Below are 19,078 nucleotides of genomic sequence, written 5' to 3' on the forward strand. Positions count from 1 at the left end.
CCCATTTCATCCCCTTCCCCTGCCTCCCCTGCCATGCTCCACTCTGAAACTGACCCTCCACCACTCCTAAAACAGTTCCTCACTCTCCTCTCTTCCATCTATCACACCCATTTCATTCCCTGCCCCTGCCTTGCCCTGCCTCACCCTGCCATGTCCCACTCTCAAACTGACCCTTCAATGCCCCAAACCCAGTTCCTCGTTCTCCCCTTTCCAATCCAGAGCAATCTATTTACTTTTATCTCTCTATCACATCCACTTCGTCCCCTGCCATACCCCTCTTCCACCTCCCTGTCTCACCCTGCTTTGCTCCACTCTCAAACCGACACTCCACCACGCCAGACCCAACTCCTCACTCTCCTCCCTTCCATACAAAGCAATATATCTAGTTTTATCTTTCTATCTCATCCATTTCATCCCCTGCTTTGTCTCACCCTGCCATGTCTTGTTCCACCCTCAATCTAACCGTTCACCCCCGTCACCTCCTCCTCCCTGCCACCCAAACCAATATATTTAGTTTTATCTCTCTATTACATCCATTTCATCTCCTGTCTCACCCTGTTCCATCCCTCCTTCCTCCCTCCCATGCTACAACCCCAAGTTTCAAATCCCTGTACCACCCTAGCCATCCATCCACGTCCCCTGCAATATAGAGTGTTTCCTGTATCTCTGTCACCCTGCCACGCCCCTGTAATACGTCTGTCTCGTGGTCCGGTGTTATCTGCTCCCCTGCTAGCTCCGTGTTGACCCTGTTTTAGTACCTTGCCGTGTCTTCGACTCCTCCTCCTCCCCTGCCAGTTGCCTCACCCCATCTATGCCCTTGTGACGTTTGCTGCTTCCCCTCCCTTGCCCTCCCCTGCCCCCCTGTCCATCTATGTTCCCCTTCCCAGACCCCTGCAATTTCTGTACCTCATCTTTGTTTATGCACAGGACACGCCACTAGACGAGAAACACACACCACGAAACACCAACAACACCCCTGCAAGCCAACACACACACACACACACACACACACGCACGCACATAGCCGCCACCGCCGCCGCCGCGCCACTCTTGCACAACACACCAAGAAATGTCAACCTGTCACACACTAATATATTTACCCACGCCGTGCCAGTGCCAACCAAACATTTAAGTCATGTCCTCTAGTGCCACAAGGCCCTCCTCCCCTCCCCTTTCCTCCTCCTTCTCCCCCTTCCCCTCTGGTCCGGCACTGTCCCCCTCACCTCCTTCTCCTTCTCCCCCCTTCCCCTCTGGTCCGGCACTGTCCCCCTCACCTCCTTCTCCTTCTCCCCCTTCCCCTCTGGCCTGGCACCATCCCCCTTACCTCCTCCTCACCTTCCCTTCCTTACCTCCCTCCCTCCCCCTCGCGGCGTGCCTCAGCATAGCGCCACAACTCACCGCACATTACACCATCGTATAGTGACACCCTCTATTCCATCACCATCAGCATACAAACTACCCTCGGCGAGCGGACTCACTATCACCAACACCATCACTCCTACATCACCATCGCCGCTATCACCACCACCACCACCGCCTCGACGGACCCTCTCGCTGTCTCCCTCCTCTGCCTCTCTCTCTCCCTTCCCTCTCCCTCCTCCTCCTCTCTCGCGGACGAAGATGACAGGGGTTTTCATCACCACCATCAGCATTACCATAATCATCTCACACTCACTCTTGTCGCCGCGAACAAACGGCGTGAAGGGAGACGACGCCCGACGCCCGACGCCCCGATCTTACCGCTGGGATGATTGTACCGAAGTGGATTTACTGAGCAGGGCGGTGACGGGGGCTACTGACGGAGGGCAAGGAGGGGGGGGGAGGAGGTTTAAAGGAAGAACACGCGGCTTTTAAAGGGACAAAAGGCAGGAGGAATAGAGGATTTTCAGGATAGGAACATAGACTCTTTAAAACTAGAGGAACAGGAGGGTTTAAGGAAGAGGAACAAAGGGGGGTTTAAAAGAGAGGAACATGGGACTTAAGGGGAGAAAAGGAGGAAGGAACAGAGGACTTTAAAGGGAGGAAAACGGGCTCTTTAAGACTTGGAGAACATGGTGGATTTTAGGGAGAAAGAAGGAGAGGAACATGGATCTTTGAGGACACGAGAAAAAGGGAAGGGGACACGGGGCTTTGAGGAAGAGGAGGAAAGGGGTGTAAGGAAGGGAGGAGTGAGGGGATTTAAGGGAGAGAAACACACGGGGGGGGGAGGGGGAGGAACATGTATCATTGAGGAGAAGGAGGAAAGGGGTTGAAGAAAGGGAGGGAGAGAGAGACACAGGAGGACACATGAGGAAAGGAGGAAGGAAGAAGACACGAGGTTTTGAGGAAGAGGAGGAAAGGGGTTCAAATTAAGAAAGGGAAGGGCAAGAGGCATTGAGGGAGAGAGACACAGGACACATGAGGAAAGGGGGAAGGGAGGAGGCACGAGGTTTTGAGGAAGAGGAGGAAAGGGGTTTAAGTTAAGAAAGGGAGGGGCAAGAGGCACTGAGGGAGGGGGACGCGGGGGTTCAGAGGTAGGGAGGGAGGAAGGCGCTGGGGCAAGGACGTCGCCACTCCTTCACGCACCGGATATGAAGAAATGTTCCCTCCGCCCTTAGGTCGAGCTTTATTGTTGTAATCTGGGCGGTTTTCTTTCTTTCTTTCTTTCTTTCTTTCCTTGGGAGCCTCCGCGTGCGAGTGTGTGTGTGTGTGTGTGTGTGTGTGTGTGTGTGTGTGTGTGTGTGTGTGTGTGGGTTATGAAGTGTGTGTGTCCCGCGGTCGTTGCTCTTCAGAAGGGGGACGAGAAGGAGGAGGAGGAGGAGGAGGTGCAAGAGATGAGGAATTGGAAGATATGTTTAGACTTGGAACCTGAGTCGAATCCTCTTACATACACGATTCATTTTCTCGTCGTGTATCATTTTCTCATGTTCTCCTTTTTATGTATCATTTTCTCTCCTCCCAGTATCATTTTCTCTTCCCCCTGTATCATTTTCTCTTCTCCCTGTATCATTTTCTCTCCTCCCTGTATCATTTTCTCTCCTCCCTGTATCATTTTCTCTTCTCCCTGCATCATTTTCTCTTCTCCCTGTATCATTTTCTCTTCTCCCTGCATTTTCTCTTCTCCCTGTATCATTTTCTCTTCTCCCTGTATCATTTTCTCTTCTGCGTCAATATACGTTAAACTCCTTTCCTAATTCTCTTAAAGTGGATAAAAAATAACAGGATGGTGGAAACGGACATTTTGTAGTGGCAGTGGTTGGGGGCGGTGGAGGTGGTAGTGGTGGAGGTGTCAATGGTGGTGGTGGAAGAGGAAATGGAGATGGTGGTGGAGGTGGTGGAAGAGTTGTCAATGGTGGTGGTGGTGGTGGTGGTGTGTTGCATAAGGAAGAGACCGCCACCAGGTGTGTATCTTCTTCCTCCTCCTCCTCCTCCTCTTCCTCCTCTTCTTCTTCTTGTCTTCTCCTCCTCCTCCGTCTCCTTGTCTTACTCTTCTTTTTGTCCTACTTTCTTCTCCTCTTAAACTTTTTTGCTTCTCTTCGTTTTCTTCCAGTTCTCCTCTCCCTCTTCCTCTCATATTCATTTCCTTCTCTTCTTTCTTCTCATCTGCCATATTCTTCACCTTTCCCTCCTCCTCCTTCTCCTCCTCCTCCTCCTCCTCCTCTTCCTCCAGTTCATTTCCTTCCTTTCCTCTTCCTTCTCTTCTGCCATCTTCACCTCTCCCTCCTCCTCCTCCTCCTCCTCCTCCTCCTCCTCCTCCTGCCACTGGATGCTGCATTTCTCATCAGCTTGGCTCCTTCTCCTCACTAACGCGCCCTTCGCATCTCCCCTTTGGCGTCTCCGGCCCCTTGATCTCTTGGCGGCCCTGGTGGTCACGGCATTATTCAGAAGGGCGCCGCCTCGGGGTGTCAGGAAGGAGGGCAAGACGAGGAGGCTCATAAAAGATGCACAACACCCAAGGCCTTTGTCCCTCACGCAGCCTGACGCCCTCACCTCCGCAAGCCGAGGGGAAAACGGGATCGGTTACATTATATCTCCTCCTCCTTCTTCTTCTCCTTCTTGCTCTCCTTCTTCTCCTGTTCTTGCCCTGATCCTCCTATTTCTCCATCTTCTTCTCTTCTTTTTGTCCTCCTCCTTCTCCTTCGTTTCTACCTTCTTCTGCTCTTCTTCTCTGGTTTTCTTCAAGTTCTCCTCCTCCTCCTTTTACTCCTTGGTCTTGTCCTCCTTCTCTTCTTCTTCGCCTTTTCCTTTTTCTCTTCTCCTTCTCCTTCTTCTTTTCCTCTTGTCCTTCTTCCTCTCCTTCGTTTTGATCTTCTTCTCCTCTTCTTAAACATCTTGCTCTTCTACGTTTTCTTCAAGTTCTCCTTCTCCTTCTTCTCTTCTTCTATCCCTCCTCCTTCCTCTCCTTCGTTTTTACCTTCTTCTCTTCTTCTTAAGCCTCTTACTCCTCTGCGTTTTCTTCTACTTCTCCTTCTTCTTCTTCCTATCCTCAACCTCATTTCCTTCTCTTCTTTCTATTCCTACCATCTTCACCTTTACCTCTTCTTCGGGTTCAGTTCCTCCTCTTCCTCCTTCTCCTTCTCTGCCATCTTCTCCTCCTCCTCCACTTCGGGTTCTCTTCCTCCTCCTCCTCCTTCCTCGCCTCCGCCGTCGCATTTATATGTCGGAGGGGAGCGCGGCGCGTCCCTCGTGACTCATCTTTTTCTCCTCGGTAAACGGGGAGGAAGTGTTCGGGGCGACTCTTCACTTCCAAGGCGGTCGGCGGGGAGAGGAGGGCGGGGAGGAGGCGGCGGGAAGGGGACTGGTGATCATGTCCATTAGCCTTGGGTGAGTTGCTTTAATAATTCAGAGGGCACGGCCACCCCCGAGGCTCTCCTGAGGGAACGACGCCGCCCCGGACATCTTGGCAGACGTCGACGCGCCTCCAGAGACCTCCGCCGACCTCCTGCGACCCCGGCGAGAAGCTAAACACACATACACACACACAGACAGGCGGGGTAGTCACAATGTTGCGTCCTGTCTTGCTGTATTATAGACGCCACACACCGACACACACACATACACCTCTCCTCCTCTTCCTCCTCCTCCTCCTCCTCCTCCTCCTCACACACGTTTCCAGGACAAGTTTACCACTCGCCACTAAACGCTCGAGGTTCAGCGCGAGAGAAATGTGTGACTAACTTTTTCTTTCCTTCTCCAATTGGATTCCGGCTTGAACGCGGCGCAGAATAATACAGAAGCGTCCTCCTCTTCCTCCTCTTTCTCCTCCTCCTCCTCCTCTTTCTCCTCCTCTTCATGGACTGACTGAATCCTCGGGAGGGAGGCGCCCTCCTTCCCCCCCCACACACACGTATAATCCTTCCTTCTGATGCGACATATTTTTTTTTTCTCGCTAGACTCAGTTAATTGAACTTCTTAGGACATGAAAAAGAATGATTGATATGATTATTAAAAAAAAGAGGAAAAGGAGAGTGAAGGAAGGGATGGACGGGAGAAGGAAGAAAAGAGGAAAAAAAAGGGGAAGGAAAAATATATACAGTCTCGCCTATATTTGAGGGCATACTTAAAAAATACAGTCCTTCCTAAAATTGAAGACGTAATATACCTAACCTAACTTAACCTAACCTAACACGGAGAACCATAAAAAACAGTAGATAAAAAAAAGATAAACTAGAAGAGAGAAAATGGAAGGAAAAAAATAGTCCTGGCTAAATTTGAGACTAACAAAATCTAACCCCACCTAACCTAACCAAACACGAACAAACAAACAAGCAAACAAACAAACAGGTAATGAAAAAAAAGAGGGAAAATATAACAAAAAAAAAAAAAAAAAAAAACATTGAACATGGGAGTTTCTAAAGGTTTAAATACATGAAACACAGCTGAGTGAGGTGAGTGCAGGCGGGAGGGAGAGGGGGGAGGGGTGGACCAGGGGAGGAGGGGGAGGGGGTGTCTAAATGGGGGGTGGGGTGGGGGAAGGTGGAGGGGGGGGAGGTTCAGGTGGACTGTGACCCCACTAAGAAGCGTGATGCATTATTAAGGTGGGTTTGGGGTGGGGGAAGGTGGGGAGAGGGGTGAGGAGAGGGGAGAAGGGGAGGAAGGGAGCTGGCCATGAGTGGTTCGCCTCTTCGCCCACTCCCCCCTTCCCCCCCCCTTCCCTCCCCTCCCCCTCCTCCCCGCCTTGATCCCACTTTCCCTTGTTACTCCTGTTTGCTCTTGAGACTGATGCTGTGAATACGAGAAGGAGGAGGAGGAGGAGGAGGAGGAGGAGGAGGGAAAGAAGTCACACTCGTACAGAAAAGAAAATAAGGAAAAAGAGAAATAAAGGAGGAGGAAGAGGAGAAGGGGAGGAAGAGGAGGAGGAGGAGAAAGAAGATGACTACAGAACGAAGATAAGGATACAAGAGAGATAGAAAGAAATAAGGCGGAAGAAATCAAATGCATAGACAAAGAAGAAGAAAGATGAAGGAGATGATGAGGAGATGAAAACACTAGGAAAAAAGGAGATAAAAAAGAGAGGGAGAAGAGAGAGAACAGGCAGATCCTCAGTGGTGGGTGATGTGACAGTACCAACACCTCATCACCAGTAGACACCACCACATCACCACAACACCTCCTTGCACCTCCACCCTTCTCCTCCTTCCCCTCCAAGCCTCCTCCGTCTACCCTTCCAACTTATTCTTCCCTTCTATGACATCATCTCTGAATCATATATTAACAACTTTTTATTCTCCTTCTTCTTCTTCATCTTCTATCTTCACCTTTCCCTCTTCTTCCCTATAACACCATCATCAGATCTAACGTCTACTTCCTCCTCCTTCTCCTCCATCTACATCTTCTCCTCCTCCTCCTCCTCTCCATTACAATATCATCCTCAAATCATATACCAACACCTCCTCCTCCTCCTCCTCTTCCTCCTCCTTCTCCACATCACCACATCACCTCCAAATCAGTCACCTAAAACCACCAGCACCTCCTCTTCCTCCTCTCGAATCCCCTCCAGGCGCCCTCAAACCCTCTATAAGGAGTTTCGAAATCGATGAGAGCAACAACTTTAGAATCCAGGGGCGAGGGAGGGCAATCAGATATCATTACAGCGGCGACAATTGGCCATATCCTGAGGAGACCTTCGCGAGGGCTTGTGGCGGGAGGGGGGGGGCGGGGGTGAGTGAGAGAGAGAGAGGTGGAGAGAGGGAGAGAGAGCGAGCGCGGAGGGAAGGGAAATGAGGCTGGTGAGTGAATGCAGTGTGTGTGTGTGTGTGTGTGTGTGTGTGTGTGTACAGGAAGGAAGGGATAAGCGAAGGGGAGGTGAGGTAAGGTGAAACTTGAACGAGCGAAGAAGAAGCAAAAGGAAGAGAAAGAAGAAATCCGAGGAAGAAAGGAAGGAGAGAAACGGAAAACGGAATAATGAGGAGAGACAAGTAAAAACGGAAGAGGAGGAGGAGGAGGAGGAGGAGGAGGAAGAAAAGGAAGCGGGAGAGAGAGGATGAGAAGGGCAAAGAAAGAAAGGAGAAAGTCGAGAGGGAAGGACAAGAAAGTAGAAGAAAATGAAGATAATGAAGATGACGAGGAGGAAGGAAGATGAGACGGAGAAAGAGGAGGAAGAAAAGGAGGAGGAGAAAAAGGAGGAAGAGGAGGAGGAGTAGAAAAGTAGAAAGCCTGTCATACCCTTACGAACTCAACCGAAAGGAATAAAAAGGGAAATGACACTGAAGACGAAGAAGATGAGAAGAAGAAGAAGAAGAAGAAGAAGAAGGAGGAGGAGGAGGAGGAAGAAAAGCAGAAGAAATCAAAACTGTCTCATCCCTTACTAACTCAATCAAAGGGAGTAGAAAGGAGAATGATGCTGAAGACGAAGATGATGAGGAGGAGATGAAGAAGAAGGAGAAGAAGAAGGAGAAAGAGGAGTAGAAGAAAGCAAGACTGTCCTATCTTTCACTAACTCAACCCAAAGGAATAAAAAGGAAAATAATGCTGAAGACCAAGATGATGATGAGGAAGGAGGAGAAGAAGTAGAAGAAGAAGAGGAAGAAGGAGAAGGAGGAGGAATAGAAGCAAGCTCAACCGATATAAATTAAAAAAGGAAAATTATGCTGCAGACGAAGATGAGGAGGAGGAAGGAGGAGAAGAAGTAGAAGAAGAAGAGGAAGAAGGAGAAGGAGGAGGAATAGAAGCAAGCTCAACCGATATAAATTAAAAAGGAAAATGATGCTGAAGACGAAGATGATGAGGAGAAGTAGGGGAAGATGAAGGAGGAGGTGGGGGGGGGCGGGGTAGGGTAGGCCGCCTCCCCTCGCTAACTCACGGGTCTGAACGCACAATCTAACTTTCCTCTAATTTCTCCCTGAACAGGTAAACTTTGCTCCTCATTTCCCCTCCGTATTAACTGCCAGGCGTTCTCTGATTTGTTGAACGCCGCCCCTCGACCCTCTCCCCTCCGTCCCTTCCCCTCTTTCCTCTCTCTCTCTCTCCCTCTCTCCCCGCCGCCTCTCTCTCCTATATTGTACTAAATGTAATAATTGCAAACAGGTTTTCTCATTTCCTTTAATCACGAGGGCCAAAAGTTATGAACTATTTCCCCTTCTGCGTAACGCCCGCTGAGAGGAGGAGGAGGAGGAGGAGGAGGAGGAGGAAATATAGTAGCAGTCGTAGGAGGGTGACAATAGGGCAAGGAGGAGGAAAAAAAAGTAACAGGAGGAGGAGGAGTGAGAGGGAAGGAAGACTAGATGATGGAGAAGAGGAGGAGGAGGAAGAGGAGGAGGAGGAAGAGGAGGAGGAGGAGGAAGAGGAGGAGGAGGATAAACATTAAGGAGTGGAGCTTTAAATGTCAAAGGAAAGAGACTGAGAGCGAGAGCGAGAGAGAGAGAGAGAGAGAGAGAGAGAGAGAGAGAGAGAGAGAGAGAGAGAGAGAGAGAGAGAGAGAGAGAGAGAGAGAGAGAGAGAGAGAGAGAGAGAGAGAGAGAGAGAGAGAGAGAGAGAGAGAGAGAGAGAGAGAGAGAGAGAGAGAGAGAGAGAGAGAGAGAGAGAGAGAGAGAGAGAGAGAGAGAGAGAGAGAGAGAGAGAGAGAGAGAGTCAGGAAGTGGAGGTGTCGGGGGCTTAGAGGGAAGGAATGTATTCAGGAATGCAAGAAGGAAGGAAGCGAAGGAAACTAAGTAAACAGGAAGAAGGAGAGAGGAAGCGACTTAAGGAGCAAACAGGACAAGAAGGAAAAGGAGGAGAAGGCGAAGGAGAAGAAGAAGCCGAAGAAAGGGAAGAACACGAAGGGCTTGTACAGGAAGAGGAAGAGGAAGAGGATAAGAGGAAAGGAAGGGTGTTATGAAGAAGAGAAGGGCGCGGAGAGGAAGAAGATGATGTTAAGCGGATGAGGAGGATCTTGAGAGAAACAGAAGGAGGAGGAAGAGGAAGCAGAAAAGGACAAGGGAAGGAGGAAGAAGAGGATGTGAATGGGAAAGATGCCGAGGGGAGAGAAGGGAGAGAGAGGAAGTCCCAGAAGAAAGAGAGAAGAAGACGCTGCTGGGAGGAAGGAGAAGAAGAAGAGGGTGTCGGGAGGAAGAGGAAGACGTTAGGAGGAGGATGGAGGGAAGTCTCAGGAGGAAGAATAAGGTGTCGGAGTGCCAGGAAGGAGGAGGAGGAGGAGGAGGAGGAGGAGAACCAGGACAGAGGGAAAGGTAGGAGAGGGGAGGAGGATACATGGGGGTGGTAGATCGGGGTTGGGGAGGGAAGGAGTGCCGCCCCCTGCCCTCTACCTCCCTCCCCACAGTCCTCTGATGTGGCATAGACTCGGTCTCCGGCGGAAATTGGATTTCAATATGTGAGGGAAACTTCCGAATTTCCCGCCTCTGTCGACCCGCGACCCCCATTGAAATTTTAAAGTTTGGTTTCCTGAAGGGACGAGAAGACTGTGTCCCTCCTTCTGCTCTCTCCCTCTCTCTCTCTCTCTCTCTCTCTCTCTCTCTGTTTCTTTGCTTGTCTGTTGTAGGTGGAAGACGAAAAAGTGAAGTGTGTGTGTGTGTGTGTGTGTGTGTGTGTGTGTGTTTGTGTGTGTGGGTGACATTCTCTTAGCCACCACACACACACACACACACACACACACACACACACGCACACACACAGAGGTACTCCACGCCCTCTCTACTGATCGTATGGAAAATTTACATAGATTTGAATCCGATATGCCTACCGAACGCCCTCAATCCGGGGAGCCAAATTTGGAATCCGAAATCTCCTCTCTTTTTCCCTCTCCCGCCGTGATGGATGGATTAAGAAGGCGCGGGAGGAGGGAAAGAAAGACGGAGAGAAAAAAAAATGGGAGAGAAATTGTATGGGAGGAGGCAAATACGAAAAAAAAAGGGGAGAAAGAGGTGGTAGATTGAGTGAGTGACATAGGAGAGGAGGAGGAAGAGGAGGAGGAAGAGATGGAGGAGGAGGAGGAGTAGGTGAAGACCAGAAAAAAAGAGAAGAAGAGTAAGAAGAGGAAGAGGAGGTGGAGGTTGTAGACGGAGTGACTGAAACAGGAGAAGTGGAGGAGGAGGAGGAGGAAGGGGTGGTGGAAGAGTAGGGTGGGGGAGGTGCAGCAAGAGGAAGAGGAATAAAGTAAATTTGCAGTTAAGAGGACGAGATGAAGGGCCTGAGGGATAACTCTTGAGATGGAACAAGGCGGTGACAGAACTTGAGACGGGCAACACGCGATGGGGAGAGTGAGGGAGGGAGAGGGAGGGGGAGGGAAGATTAAGAGGGACTAAGGAGGAGGAGGAGGAGGAGGAGGAGGGTGCCACGAACAATGAGACATAACAAGATAGATGGTGGAAGGGACATGATAGCAAATTCTTGTCCCACTTTTGTCATGAGGAGCAAGAGTTAGACCTCCTCCTCCTCCTCCTCCTCCTCTTCCACGGTCTGCAGCCCCTCCTCCACCTTCTTAACCCTCACCACCTCCACTTAATTCCTCCATCTTCATCCCCATCACCACCAACACCACCACAGCAGCTGCCCAGTGAGAGAGTTTAAGTGATTATTTCCCTCTCTCTCTCTCTCTCTCTCGCACACCCACACAGCTGGTTGGGCCCAAAAACACGAGGGGGAAGGCACCGCGCGACTCCCGTATCGGAAAGCCGTAGAGGCGATCCCAATGACCCAGTTCCCGAGGGCGTAACGACGAAGAAATTTACTGGTAACGAACGGCGTGTACAAACATGTCCTGAGCCTGCCCCAGCATCATCGTCAGCAGCAGCAGCAACGTTCCCTCTCTCCTCAGCTTCCTCCTCCTACTCGACATCCTCCTCCTTCTGTCTTTGTTTTTGTTTGTTTTGTTTTTAAGAAGGGATGAAGAAGGCGACTCTGTGTAAGGAAAATGTGTCTTTCTTTCTATATTGCTAATGCTTGTGGTGTCCTTTTTCTCTCTCTTTTCTTCTTTCTTTTTTTCGTCTTCTTGTTTTTGTGTTCGTGGGTTGATATTTTTCTTTCTTTCTTTTTTTCTTCTTCGTTTTGCTTCTTTCCCCGTATCTTCCTTTTCCTTACTTTTCCTCTTGTATTCCGTTTTTTTGAAGTATTTGCTTAAGTTCAACTATTTTCCTCCTTTTTTTGCTTTGTTTTTCTGCTTTCTTTTATTCTCCTCCTTTTTACCTCCTTCCTCTTACTTTTCAACATATTTTCCTTCTCTTCCTTTCCTCCGATTTTGTCTTCCTGTCCTATACCTCTTTTTATCCTCATTTTATTTCTCCTTTATTTCTATTCTTATCCTTCTCATCTTCCTCTTTTGTCTTATCTAATTTTCCTTCAATTCCTATTTTTCTCTACTACTCATGTTTATTCTATTTTCCTTTATTTCTCTTCCGCTAACCCTTCTTTTTCCTCTTCCTATCGTCCCCTTTACTTACCTATCTACTTCCTTTCCTCCCATCCCTCTCCCTCCCTCCCTTCTTCCTCCCTCTCTTCCTCCTCTTAAGCTTCTATATCCTGCCTCCATCCCTCCTTTCTCTCCCTCCCTCCTTCGCAAGCCTTCCTGTTCCTGGCTTTCTCTCTCTTTACAAGCTCTTCTTTCTATATCTTTCCTTGCTTTTTCTCTTCCTACCATCCCCTAACATTCCCTTCTTTCCTTCTCTGTCCTTCTTCCATCATTCCTTTCCTTTCCTTTCCTATCTCAATCTTTCCATGTTTCTTTCTCCTGCTTTTCATTCTCTCCCTTTCTATCCTTCTACCATCATCCCTTCCCTTTCCTATCTCATTATTTCCATGTTTCTTTCTCCTCCTTTTCATTCTTTCCTTCTCTCTCCTTTATTTCCTATCTCAATCTTTCATGCTTTCTTTTTTCTCTTCCCTCCTTTCCTTTCTCCTTCCTTTATCAGTTCTTTCCTCCCCATCTCTTTCCCTCCTTTCCCTCTCTCTCCTTCCTCTATCTTTCCGTTCCTTCCCAACTTTATCCCCCCATACTCTTTTTCTACTACCTCTCCATCCATTCTTTCCCTCCCCTTTCCTCCATCTCTCTCCATTCCAACGCACGCCTGACGTCACCTAGTTCTCTCCCCCTCCCTTCCCCTTCCTCCTCCTCCTCCACGGCGGCTTGGAAGTCTGCGAGGGCGGCGGGAGGCAGGGCGGCATGTCGAGGGCGGCGCAAACGTGTTCCAATGGACGAGGTGAGGGATGGCGGGCGGGCAGGGTCGCGTGTGAGGGCCGACCACCGCCAGGCCCGACCCCAATTGTTCCTGATCTGGCTATTTGCACGCCACCCCGCCACCGCCGCCGCTGCCACCGCCACGCACACGCACACGCACACACACACACACACACACACACACACACACACACACACACAACACCCTCCATCGCCTTCTTTTCCATTGGTATTTCTTTGTGTGTAGTTTTCACCTTACAGACAGACAGACAACCAGACAGACAGACAGACAGACATATATACAGACAGGCAGACAGACAATTGTTTCGTTACCCTAGTGTTTGGAAAGGTAGAGGTAAGGTAGGGTAAGGTAGGGTAAGGTTAGGCAAGGTAAAGTAAATTAAGAGAAAAGAAGGGAAGTTAAGGTAAGGTTAGGCAAGGTAATGTTAGATAAAGTAAAGAAAAGGTTAGTGAAGGTTATGTAGGGGAAGGTAGGGTAAGGTAGAGAAAAGTAAGGCAAGGCATGTTCAACAGAGGCAGGGGTGAGGGTGGACAGAGGTGGCAGGGGAAGGGGAGTGAGGCAGTGAGTGAAAGATGGGGCAGGAAGAGGAGGAGGAGGAGGAGGAGGAGGAAGGGAAAGAGAGGGGAGAGGAGGGAAGAAACAAATAAAAGGAAGAAATAGCAATACCAGAGAGAGAGAGAGAGAGAGAGAGAGAGAGAGAGAGAGAGAGAGTCAGTCAGGGCGTGCGTAGGACATTCAGCTCACACAAAACTCTCCATCAAATCATACCGTGACCCTCTGCGCCGCCCTCCCCCGCCCACCCACGCCATCCATCACTCCACCGCATGACAGCCCCCCCCCCCCACCACGCCCCCCTACCCCCCCTAGGCTACCTCTATCACCCACCACAGCCACCAGCCGCCTCCTAATGCCAAATGGCTGGGCGTGTGGTTCTGTGTCGCCTCTAACAAGCTAACACTCTCTCTCTCTCTCTCTCTCTCTCTCTCTCGTTCTGGCACTGGAGGTGATTGAAGGGTCTCAGGGAGTGCCAGGGGGATTGCAGGCTTTCAGTGCCAGGCCAGCAGGCAGCAGACGGGCAGGCCAGCAGGTTGCAGGCTCCCGGGACGCCGCTTAAGGCAGGCCTGACTCACGCCTCTCAAGGGTCGGGTGTAATAAAGAGTTAAACTTAATGGAGAAGCTGAGGAAGGCTATAAATATCCAGTGTGTTGAGCTGCGTGCGTGTGTGTGTGTGTGTGTGTGTGTGTGTGTGTGTGTGTGTGTGTGTGTGTGTGTGTGTGTGTGTGCTTGTGTTCATGGTCAGTTATTTCCTTTATACGGCGTAATTATATATATGCATTACCTTCCTTTTTCTTTACTTCCACTTCATTAACCTTTTTTTTCCTTTCCTTTTGGTTTTATGATAAAGACAAACAATCATTAACTTTTTTTTTCTTTTAGTATCGCCTCTTATTACATCGTTTTTCATTCTTTTTCATTTTTTGTTTTCTATTTTTTTTTTGGTCATGGCGTCTTTTTTTTTTTTTTGTTTTTTGGTGTGTGTGTGTGTGTGTGTGTGTGTGTGTGTTAAGGTTAAGTACAAAGACACACACAAATAGACAGATTCCGGATACATTAACAGACGGACGAAAAGATCAGGACACAGAGAGACAGAGAAACAGATAGATTGACAGATTCCGGATACATTAACAGACGGACGAAAAGAGCAGGACACAGAGAGACATAAGGAAGGAGAGACAGACAGACAGACAGACAGACAGACAAACATGGCAGTGGACATAGTTAAAGAGACGGGTGGGGAAAGATAAACAAACCGACAGCGACGAGACCCAGACATGATTCAGAGACAGGGCCACTGACAGACGAGGCGGACAGACAGGACGAACAGACTCAGAGGCGGTGAAAATAACAGACACAACAAACAGAGCGATCAACAGACATACGACCAGTCAAAACATACAAATAAACAAAGAACAAGAAATAATAAAAAAGTAAACGCAGAAAATGAACAGACATAAAAACAACAGACTGACAGACAGACCCAAAACTTAACAGACATGACCGTAAAACCCCAAAACAGACCAAGAACCTCAGAACCTCACATATACCTTCCAACCCCAAGAACAACAAGCTTAGAACCTCATCAGAACCAAAACAAACCTTACAGAACCTCCTTAAAACCTCACAGACACATAACAACATCCCGAAATGGACAAGAACCCCAATCAAAACCTCACCAGTACCTCATAAACCCCCAAACCAGCCTTGAACCCCCTCAAAACATCACATACATATTTAGAACCCACTAGAAACCTCATCAAAACATCACGAACTTCACCAAACAACCCCGAAAAACAAACAAACGAAATAAGAACCTACACAAACAAACGAAACACTCCCCCCCTTAAAAAGAACCCCCCCCTAAAACTCCCTTCCCCCAAAAATATTCAAAACCCAAATCCCCTAAAATATCCTGCCCCCCCTACCTTCCCCCCAAAAAATCCAGGATCCCCCCCTCACTCCCCCCTTAATTTCACGACCCCTTCTTCATCCCCTCCCCCTTCCCCTTCAGACAACAGGGCGGCACCGGTACTTACTGTGAGGTGTTGGAAGAGCCAGGCCCGGAGGATGTTGGTGGCCACTTTAGGGAAGATGCCCCTTTTCTTCTGGTTCTTCTTGCTGCCATCGTCATCCTCCTCGGTGCCTTCCCCTGAGCCGATGCTTGCGTTGCTGGCGTCGCCTGAGGAAGAGGAAGAAGGGGTGGGTTACTATCTGAAGGAGGTGGAACGGGTGAGGGGGAGTGAGATGATTGAAGGAAAAGAGGAAGATGGAATGAAATAGATGAGGAAAGTGAATGAATGAAGATGAATGAATGAAGAGAGGAAGAAGAGGAGAGGTGGTTAGTGTATGAAGAAGGAAGAACGGGCAAGCGATAATCAGATGGATGAAGGAAACAGAAAGCGAAGGAACGAAGGAAAAGAAGGAGAGAAACGAAGAAAGAGAGAGAAAAGACGAAATTAAATAAAGAAGAAACAAAAAAAGAGAAAGGAAGAAAGCACAGCAACGTACGGGAAAAAGAAAAGAAAAGAGAAACGAAGAGAAGACAAAAACAAAACAAAACAGTGACACCAAGGAATCAGAAACTATATATATGGAAGATTCAAGACTGTTCATAAGGGATTAAACGAAAGAAAGAAATGTGAGAGAGAGAGAGAGAGAGAGAGAGAGAGAGAGAGAGAGAGAGAATATTAACTATCTTCTTTAATTAGGTACATCCTGCTTCTGAGAGAGTAATGATGATAGGACACTTTTTAGTTTTTTGCTTGTGTTTTCTGAATTACTTGGTTAATTAAGAGAAAGGGATGACGGACGAGAGAGAGAGAGAGAGAGAGAGAGAGAGAGAGAGAGAGAGACTGTATGCAGGGTAGTAATAGTAGTAGTAGTAGTAGTAGTAGTAGTAGTAGTAGTAGTAGTAGTAGTAGAAGCGACGGAAAGAAAAAAATAGAAACGAAGAAAAGAAAAAAAGGGAGGAAAAAGAAGAAAAAGAGAAACAAAGAAAGGGAAGAAATAAAAAGACAAAAAAAGAGAGAAGAAAAAGAAGAAAAAGAGAAATGAGGAAAGGAAAGGAAGAAAATAAGACGAAAAGTGAAAGAAGAAAAAGAAGGAAAATAGAAACGAAGAAAGGGAAGAAAGACAAAAAGAGAAAGAGAAGAAAAAGAAGAAAAAGAGTGACAGAGAGGAATCAGAAACTATATATGGAAGAAGTAGACGAAGCAGTAGTAATAAAAAAAGATTAATGACAGTACAGTAACGGGCTTCGGTGATCACGTGGTCCCAAACACACCACAAACAACATAAACAACACACACAAACAACAACACCAGCCGGCACACCTTCGAACGGTACTTTAATTAATCGGACAGGTGGCGATGGTGGTGGTGGTGGTGATGGCGGTGGTGGTGGGCGACAGCTGGCAGAACGCAGGAAACCGATTGTCACCACCATCACCACCACCAGTCATCATCACCACTGGACACCTTTTTTCAGTCCCACCACCACAACCACCATCACCAGAATACCCAAAAACCACTCCTACCACCCGTCACCTCCACCATCAGCTACCTTTCGTCACTAACACCACTACTTTCACCATTAACAGTTGTCCTTTCTCTCTAACACCAGTCCCACTACCGCCATCACCAGCACCAGACACCCTAACACCAACACCACCTCCATTTCTTCAATCCCACCACTGAAACCGCTCACCATAACCACCATCAGCACCCACCTTTACTCGCCTTCACGCCCCCTCCCCCACCAGCTCCCGCCATCAGCACCGTTTCTGCGGGGATCAAGACAACGTATCGCGCCACATTAGCGCCGCGTTAGCCCGACAAACACCTTCACAGCTCGGCAGAAACGCGCGCCGCGGCCCCGGAATGAACGGTCATAAGCACAGCATTTGCATGGCGCGGCGGGCTAATGCAGTGATGACCGGGCGGCGGCGACGGAAAATGACACGTTGCGCGCCGCTGACGGATGGGACCGGAGAGGCGGGTCGCGGGCCGCCCTGTGACTGGCTGACTGGCGGCCGTAACTGTCCCTGGTTGGCGGGTTGTGGTCCAGAGCGCCGCGGACAAATGGCGAGCGATTAGGCAAGTGGCCCCTCCACCGTGATTAACTGTATATACAACACAACTCTTTATTAGCGTCATAATTCCGAGTTTCAGGGAGTGTGACGCCCGGCGGATGGACGGATGGATGGGTGCGGGGCTCGGCGTGGGTCGGCGAGGGACGGCGAGGGTGTGTGTGCGTGATTCTGGCGATGTTATGGATGGGAAGAGGAGAAGGAGGAAGTGATGGAGGGAATGGAGGGAGGAGACGAGTGGAGGAAAGCTGACTGGAGAGGTGTAGCTGCGTAGATGCAAGGATGGAGGAATGACGGAGAAGAGTGGAAGGCAAAGTAAAAACAAGAACATTGATAAGGAATGACGCAGTGAGGAAAATTTTCGTAAAGGATAAAAAGAGGAAGAAAGAAGAGCAGAAGTGGAAGAAAGTAAGGAAGAAGAGAAGGCTGAAGGGTTATAGGGAGAGAAGAAAAAATGGAGAACATGAGTAGAGAGAGAAAAGAAGGGAGGAAGGAAGCGAAGGGAGAGGAGGGAGATGAAAAAGGGAGAGTGGAGAAAAGTGGAGGAGGACAGAGGAGGACACTCACGGTGCCTCCTTTCTTGATGTGGCGTGAGGAGAGATACAGACGGCTCTCCTCCTCCTCCTCCTCCTCCTCCTCCTCCTCCACCTCCTCCTCCTCCTCCTCCTCCTCCTCCATCACTCATCGTGGGTGCCAGAGTCTTTCCACTTCATGCCTGCCGCCGACCACAACCTTACACTCCACTTCCTCCTCCTCCTCCTCCTCCTCCTCTTCTTTCTCCTCCTCCTCCTCATTTTACAGTCGCCCCCGCAGGCTTTTCCTCACGTCTGTTGTTAGTGATACTTCCTCTCTTCTTCTTCTTCTTCTTCTTCTTCTTCTTCTTCTTCTTCTTCTTTTTGTCGATGATTTTGTGTCATTCATTTCTCTTGTTATCCGTTTTTTTCATAGTTTCCTGTTTTTCTTCTTCTTTTTCTTCCTCTTTTCTTTTTTTTGTTTATCACTTTTCATTATTTTTTCCGCTCTTGTTTTTTGAGGGTTTTGCGGATTTCTTTTTTCACTTTCTTTTTTTTTTTTTACTTTTTGCGTCGAGCTTTTTTTTTTTTAAATTTAAGACTTGGTTCATTCTCAGGTTTCAAGGTGGTTTTGGGTTCTCTCTCTCTCTCTCTCTCTCTCTCTCTCTCTCTCTCTCTCTCTCTCTTCTTCTCCTCCTCCTTCTCTCCTTTCGTCGCTGTTTTATCTCCGTCTCTCCTTCCCTCCCCACACACCTGAATTATCTCTCCTCCTCCTCCTCCTCCCCCTCCTCCTCCCCCTCCTCCACACCTGCCAGGTAACTTGGGCGTCGTTACGTATTCTAATGTGACACTCACCTGTCTTCTTCGTCTAAACTCTCTCTCTCTCTCTCTCTCTCTCTCTCTCTCTCTCTCATTCCATTCAATCCCTTTCTTCCCCTTTTCCCTTTCCTAACCCCCTCCCTAAAATGCACCTAACCCCTCCACCTCCTCCTCCTCTTACACCTCCTCCTCCTCCACCTCCTCCTCCCCTCTTTTCCCCTCCCTTCCCTCAACACCCGAGAGGTAATGCGATAGAGTAAGTCAATTGAGTTATAAAAAGTGAGAGTTGTTTTTGTTTTTTTGTATTGGCGAGGGCGGAGTGAAGTGGAGCTTCCGTTACGTGAAGTTATGGGCGTGAAGTTTTATTTATTTTCTTATTGTTGTTGTTTTGAGAGGAAGTTGGTGAAGTGATTTGATGTTTGTTTTTCTCTTCCTTACTTCTGTATCTAACTATCTTTTCTTCTTCCTTTTTTTTTGCTCTTCCTCTTTCTTCC

At 48.7% G+C, this 19,078-nt stretch overlaps 1 long non-coding RNA gene across 1 annotated transcript in view; it reads right to left on the bottom strand.

Moving 5' to 3' along the window:
- Window positions 1-19,078, bottom strand: part of LOC126991825 (uncharacterized) — a 105,783-nt gene that overhangs the window by 16,935 nt on the left and 69,770 nt on the right. Inside the window, exon 2 of the long non-coding RNA XR_007745876.1 lies at window positions 15,203-15,345. This is a non-coding gene — a long non-coding RNA (uncharacterized LOC126991825). The remainder of the gene's footprint in view (window positions 1-15,202; window positions 15,346-19,078) is intronic.

This window comes from Eriocheir sinensis, unplaced genomic scaffold, assembly GCF_024679095.1.
Source record: "Eriocheir sinensis breed Jianghai 21 unplaced genomic scaffold, ASM2467909v1 Scaffold349, whole genome shotgun sequence".
Classification (NCBI taxonomy): Eukaryota; Metazoa; Arthropoda; class Malacostraca; order Decapoda; family Varunidae; genus Eriocheir; species Eriocheir sinensis.